We start from the raw sequence: 6,743 nt of genomic DNA on the forward strand, positions 1-6,743 counted from the left end.
GTTTATTTTAGATTATTCTATGAGTGCAGTTAAACAGAAAAGTGATGTATATTAACATCAGTGGATCTGTACAGTTGTTAATCCTCACTTTAAAGTGAGTTTTGAAATCAATGAAATTTTAAAGGACATCGTTTAAACTGAATGTGGTAGGTATTCTTCACACCCTGCAAGAGTAATAGGGTTATATGGAATAAGCAATTAATGCTGTCTTTTTACATGATACATTTTTAATAAGTCCTAAGCTTCTATTCCTTCACTCTGTGGACTTGAACAGACTCTGTCTTTTCTCATGAATGTCACTTTCAGCTCTCTCTGAGGCTTCTACGCCCCCCCCCCCCCCTGCTAAAAGGGTTATTTATTTGGTAGTTTTCCTTCACTCTTGTCAAAGGCTAAAGACAGAGGGTGTCACACCTTGCAAAGCCTTAAGAGGCAAATTGTTATTTGTGAATATGGGCTATAGAGATACATTTTGATTGAATGATTAAACAATTGGCAACTGTTACGGCCAAGCTTCGGACACAGAGGCAGAGACAGAGACTGAGGCAGAAGTAAAGTTAAATATAATTTATTGGAAGTCCAATAATAAGGGCAGGCAGGCAGGCAGGCAGGCAGGAAGGCAGGCAGGCAGGCGGACAGGCAGGAAGGCAAGCAGGCAGGCAGGGGCTGGAGTCGGGGCAATAGTCCAGCTGCTGGTCCTGGTACGGCGGCGGTTGGCCTGGGCCTCAGCAGGGCAGCACGAGCACGCCTCCAAGTGCTACGACAGCGACGCATATTGTCCTGGACTGAAGGGACGGTGATCTCGGCCTCCTGATTGGGAAACAGAGGGGGTTCATAGCCCAGAGAACAGAGGAAAGGAGACATACCGGAGGAGGCGTTAGGAAGTGTGTTGTGGGCGTACTCCACCCATGGCAGCCGAGCACTCCAGGACGATGGTTCCGCCGCGGAGACGCAGCGGAGTGCCGCCTCCATCTCCTGATTGGCCCGCTCGGTCTGGCCGTTGGATTGGGGATGATAACCAGAAGTCAGGCTGCCGGTCGCTCCCAAGGCCGTGCAGAAAGCCCTCCAGACCTGTGACGTAAATTGCGGCCCTCTGTCAGAGACGATGTCTGATTGCAGGCCATGGATGCGGAAGACATTTTGCACCAACAGGTCAGCCGTCTCTCAAGCAGAGGGTAGTTTGGGCAGGGCAATGAAATGAGCAGCCTTGGAAAAACGGTCAATTATAGTGAGGACCACCGTATTACCTCCAGACGGGGGAAGGCCGGTTACAAAGTCCAGGGCAATGTGGGACCACGGACGACCAGGGATTGGCAGAGGACGGAGCAAACCAGAACTGCGCTTGGTGGAGGTCTTATTCCAACAACAGACGGTGCAAGCTGCTACAAAAGAGCGAGTATCCTTGTCCATGGTCGGCCACCAGAAGCGTCGCTTGAGAAACGAGATGATACGGTGGATCCCTGGATGACAGGTAAGGCGGGAGGAGTGTGCCCATTGCAGGACCTGAGAGCGGACAGAGTCTTGGACAAAGAGGCAGTTAGGAGGACCAGTACCTGGATTGGGCTGGGTGGTCTGAGCCCGATGGACCGTGGCGTTGATCTCCCAGGTAAGGACAGCAACAATGCAGGAAGGAGGAACGATGGTCTCTGGTTCAGTGGGACCCTCCTCCACCGTGAACTGGCGAGACAGGGCATCCGGCTTCACGTTCCTGGAACCTGGGCGGAAAGTCAGGGTGAAATTGAACCTTCCCAAGAACAGGGCCCACCTTGCCTGGCGAGAGTTCAGACGCTTGGCAGTCTGAATATAGGACAGGTTCCTGTGGTCAGTCCACACAATGAAGGGGTGCTCCGCACCCTCGAGCCAGTGTCGCCACTCCTCCAACGCCAACACCACAGCAAGTAGCTCCCGATTGCCGACATCATAATTCCTCTCCGGGGGATCCAGCTTGTGGGAGAAGAAAGCACAAGGATGCATCTTGTTATCATCGGGCGAGCGTTGAGAGAGTATGCCACCTACCCCAGTCTCCGACGCATCCACCTCCACAACGAACTGCCGTGACCGGTCAGGGTAGATAAGGATCGGTGAGGAGACGAACAGGCGCTTGAGGTCGGAGAAGGCCGCCTTGGCCTTAGCAGTCCAGTGGAATGGGACTGAGGAGGAGGTGAGTGCTGTCAGAGGAGCTGTTATTGTGCTGAAGTTCCTCACAAACCTCCTGTAGAAGTTTGCGAAGAAAACGACCTAGCATGTCCCGGAGCACATCATTCACTAGGGCCTGAAAGACTGCTGGGGCATTGGAGAGGCCGAAAGGCATAACGCGGTATTCAAAATGACCTAACGGTGTGTTGAAAGCCGTCTTCCATTCATCACCCTTCCTGATGCGCACCAGATGGTAGGCGTTGCGTAGGTCCAGGGTGGTGAAAATGGAAGCTCCTTGAAGAGGGACAAAGGCAGAGTCGATGAGAGGCAGAGGATACTTGTTTTTTACAGTGATGTTGTTGAGCCCTCTATAGTCGATACATGGTCTTAAGGTGCCGTCCTTCTTTCCAACGAAGAAAAATCCAGCACCCACTGGAGAGGATGATGGACGGATGATCCCAGCCGTCAGAGACTCCTGAATGTATTTCTCCATGGCCAGCTGCTCTGGACGATTGAGGTTGTACAGTCGGTTGCTGGGGTGTGGGGCCTGTAAGGGAAATGTAACATGTGACCATAATATAATCATGTTTATGTATACTTTGATTGATCATCATTGAATCTCTAACAAATGTATCTTTGATGTTGCCGTTTCCTGTTGTACTGCATAAGTGTTGGCCTGATTACTCCAGACACAGTAATCTAATTAGTCCAGACACAGTAATCTAATTAGCCCGGACACAGTGTGAGAGTAATTTACTATTCAGGCAAATGGTTGATGTGAGGAAGTACTTTGATGTCTACAACTGTGAGCAAACGTATCCTTGAGAATTCAGGATGTTGCTCGACCAACTGATATTATAATGATTTTCTCACCCATGCTGATTCACCTAACAAAGACCTTACAGCACGGGGGATTCACTCCAGGGGTCTGAGAGCAGGGGACACGTTATCGGTCACCTACTTCCTTTATATCAAAGAGGCTGATCGATGAGTTTGTTCCTCTCTAGGAGGAGCTTGAAGATGTTTGAAGTGCTGCTTTTCCCGTGTCATCAACTGTTTAACACCCCCCCTCCTGAATGGGTGGGGTTAGCCAAATGTATAAATACCAACCACTGTTATCTGTCTGTGTGCATATGACAAACTCAACTCTGTTGTATGTACCATGCTCGAGCATTAAATGTGTGACAATACTGTAAGAGAATTGTGTCTCGTTTCCTCCTTGCTAAAGGTGGGATTGTAGAAATTGCCACGACAATTTGGGGGCTTCGTCCGGGATGCCTAACTCATTCACGCTTCAAACCATTCTCAAGACCAAGTTTAAATCTGCGCGCAGTCGGTGAGGGGATTTTCTTTTTATTAATTATTATTGCCCAAGACCCGAAGTCTACCTCTCCTGAAGGGCAAGTCGTAATCGACTCCCAGGGTGAGAAGAGGCTGCTTGTGAGATTATGGAATGAAGATTGTTCGATACGGCATCTGAAATTTTTCTTTGAAGGAGGATACAGTATTGAAGAGCACGGGGTGACGCGTGAGGTAGAGTGACATTACTTAGGGGTGATGACCCATTGATAAAGGAATTAATAAGAATAATATCAATTAATGTCATCTGATTTTTGTGTGCTGGTAAGTGAGTAACTGCAAATTTATCGAAATGGGGAAACTTAATAGCAAACCTTTTACTGAAGTGTGTGATCTAATGGGATGTGAAAAACTTATGTGTGAGAAATATGGTGATGACTCCTGTAAACAGCTTCTGGTGTGGGTAGAGAAATTTGGATTTCCTGACAATGGTAGTTTTAGTTTAAATCAAATACAGGCGCTACAGAATAAAATGGAAAAATATGAGAAAATGAAGGGTAAAACCAAAATAAATTGGATAGCATTTATGAAATGGAGGAGCGAATCTGAGAAAAGGAACAGACAGCAATGTAGTACACAGGGGGGCAACAGGGAGGGGGGTGCAACTAATCAATGTCCCCAGCTCTCACATTCACAGAAAGAACTGGATCTTCTCCCTGCCTCTGCCGCTCATCAAAGTCGCCACAACCAACAGCCTGCTCTCTCATACCGAGACATCCAAGGACAGTCGGCCGCAACAGGAGGGGCAGCATCCGCACCACCCCCATATCACCAGAAATTGGATGAGGCAGCTGCAACCATGACGGCACAACACAAACTCAGCCCCATATCCACAAGAACAAGAGCACGCGACGTCCACAATCTTCCGATGATTGAGGTGCCAAATCCAAGATCAGACGGCGATGCAGTGATGTATGTCTACAGAGCGTGGACACCAGAGGAGATGCGCTCAATTTCCAGTGAACTGCCAGACATATCAACACAAGGAGGGGCTGCAGTTGTTGAAGTTCTTGCCCAAATTGTACAGCAGTACAGACCAAATTTAAGAGAAACCAGAAGTCTCTTACGCCATAGCATGAAACTGAAATGGGGCAGAGTACAGGCAAACTGGCCAGAGGAAGACATGCGCTATGACTGGGGAACAGATGCTCCATATCGCGGACATGTAGAGAGACTATATGAAAGGATTAAAACAACTTTTCCAGCCACGATGAGATGGGGAACAATAAGAGACTGTAAACAACAGCCTGGTGAGGCAGTAACGGACTATCTGGTCAGATTGACGAAAGTCTTCAAAGAAAACAGCGGAATGATGCCACCAGCAGACCCACAAAATGATACACCATATGAACAACAACTAAAGAACTGTTTCTTAGAAGGTATGGATAAGCAAATCAGTCACCAGGTACGCAACCAATGCGTAGGCTGGGAGAGAGGACGCATGTCATCCATCCAAGACTATTCCACACATGCTGAGCAAAGTCTGAATGCCTCAGAGAAAAAGACACAGCAAGATAAAATTCATCTGACCGAAAGGCTCCAGATAGCACAACTCCAAGCCCTAGAGGAAGCAAACAGAGGGAGAAACAGAGGCCATTCTGATCCCGCTCGGAACAGACGTAAACCTCAGCCCAAAGTCTTTCGCAAAACGGAGTATCTTGGCAACAAAGGATGCTGGAATTGTGGAGAACCTGGTCACATGGTGAGAGACTGTAGACGAACACGCGATACAGGTCCTGGCAACAAAGGCTGCTGGAATTGTGGACAACTTGATCACTTTGAAAGAGACTGCACCAGATCAAAAAAATGGGAATCCACACGACCCTCAAATGATGTCACTGTCACTTATCCAAGAGGCTACAGACAAGAAGAGGCATGACTAATGGCAGAGGTAGAGGAGAATCCAGATCCAGGTGAAAACACCCAAAACACTACTCACACACATACACACAAAGTGTTTAATATGACAAAAATAAGTGGATCTGACGTTTTTTGGATCACATTTCTGGTTGATTCTGGGGCTACTATTTCGGTTATAAAACAAATTGAATTTCCAAATCCTCCAAAATTGAGTGGTAGATATATTCACACTGTTGGGGCATCTGGCACCACAGTAAAAGAATCATATACCACCCCACTGCCTGTAAAAACAACAGATGGGAATATAAACAAAAGACATTCTTTCCTTTTTTCCAAATGTTGCCCTGTAAATTTGCTAGCAAGAGATCTAATGTGTGCTTTTGGCTTGATTTTGCACTGTACAGATGAAGGGGTTAAAGTCACAAGAACATCAGATATCTCAGGTCAATATGTACGATTAGAACATGATGAACCACTGTACATATACGACTGGGAGTTACTCCCCTCTGATCCTAGGTCCAGAACCTCAAATCCGCTCGATATAGCACGCACACACATGCCATCACAACACATGTTCATGCAAGCATCCGATTTACATTGCACAGCCAAAGTTACTGAAGGCCCAGACATAGAGTTTGAACAAAACTGGTTCAAGGAACATGGAGAAAGCGATTCTATTACTAGTGATTGGTTGTATTACAATAATAGTATGTGCGCATTGACTATTGTGTTGACCCCCGCAGTAGCCAAATTCTTTACTATACAATACTCACCACCACATGTGTCTCTAGCGAAAGCAAATGATGTGCAGTGGGAAAGTTTGACACAATGGGTCGCTCGGTGTTCACAAGATTGTACATGGGAGGATAGGGGAGAAGGAATTCAATATTCACCCCAAATGCAAACATACAGATGCCCATTTCAGAGCACATTTGTGGGGAAAAGAACTGTGCACTTAGCACAAACTGCTAAATTTAAACAGAAGGGTTGGGGAAATTTTGCTCAATTAACCATTGACTCCTCAGAGTTACACGAAGTGCCAAAAAAGTTATGGGCTATCAATAAGTATGATGTGGGATTAGTTAGAGGGACTGAGCCTCTTCATGTGACACCAAAGAGCACATACCGTCCATGTCAAACACAATATCCACTCAAACCAGAAGCAATAGCAGGGATAACACCAGTATTTAAAAGCTTGTTGAAAACTGGAGTCATCGTTCCATGTGCACACTCACCAGTAAGAACACCCATTTTTCCTGTAAAAAAAATAAGGCCAGAAAATCAACCAACAGAATGGAGGTTCGTGCAAGATTTGCAGGCCGTAAATGCAGCAGTTCATGCACGAGCACCCATAGTGCCCAATCCAAACACAATACTTTCACAAGTTCCAT

The sequence above is a fragment of the Pleuronectes platessa genome, chromosome 3 (assembly GCF_947347685.1).
Source record: "Pleuronectes platessa chromosome 3, fPlePla1.1, whole genome shotgun sequence".
Lineage (NCBI taxonomy): Eukaryota > Metazoa > Chordata > Actinopteri > Pleuronectiformes > Pleuronectidae > Pleuronectes > Pleuronectes platessa.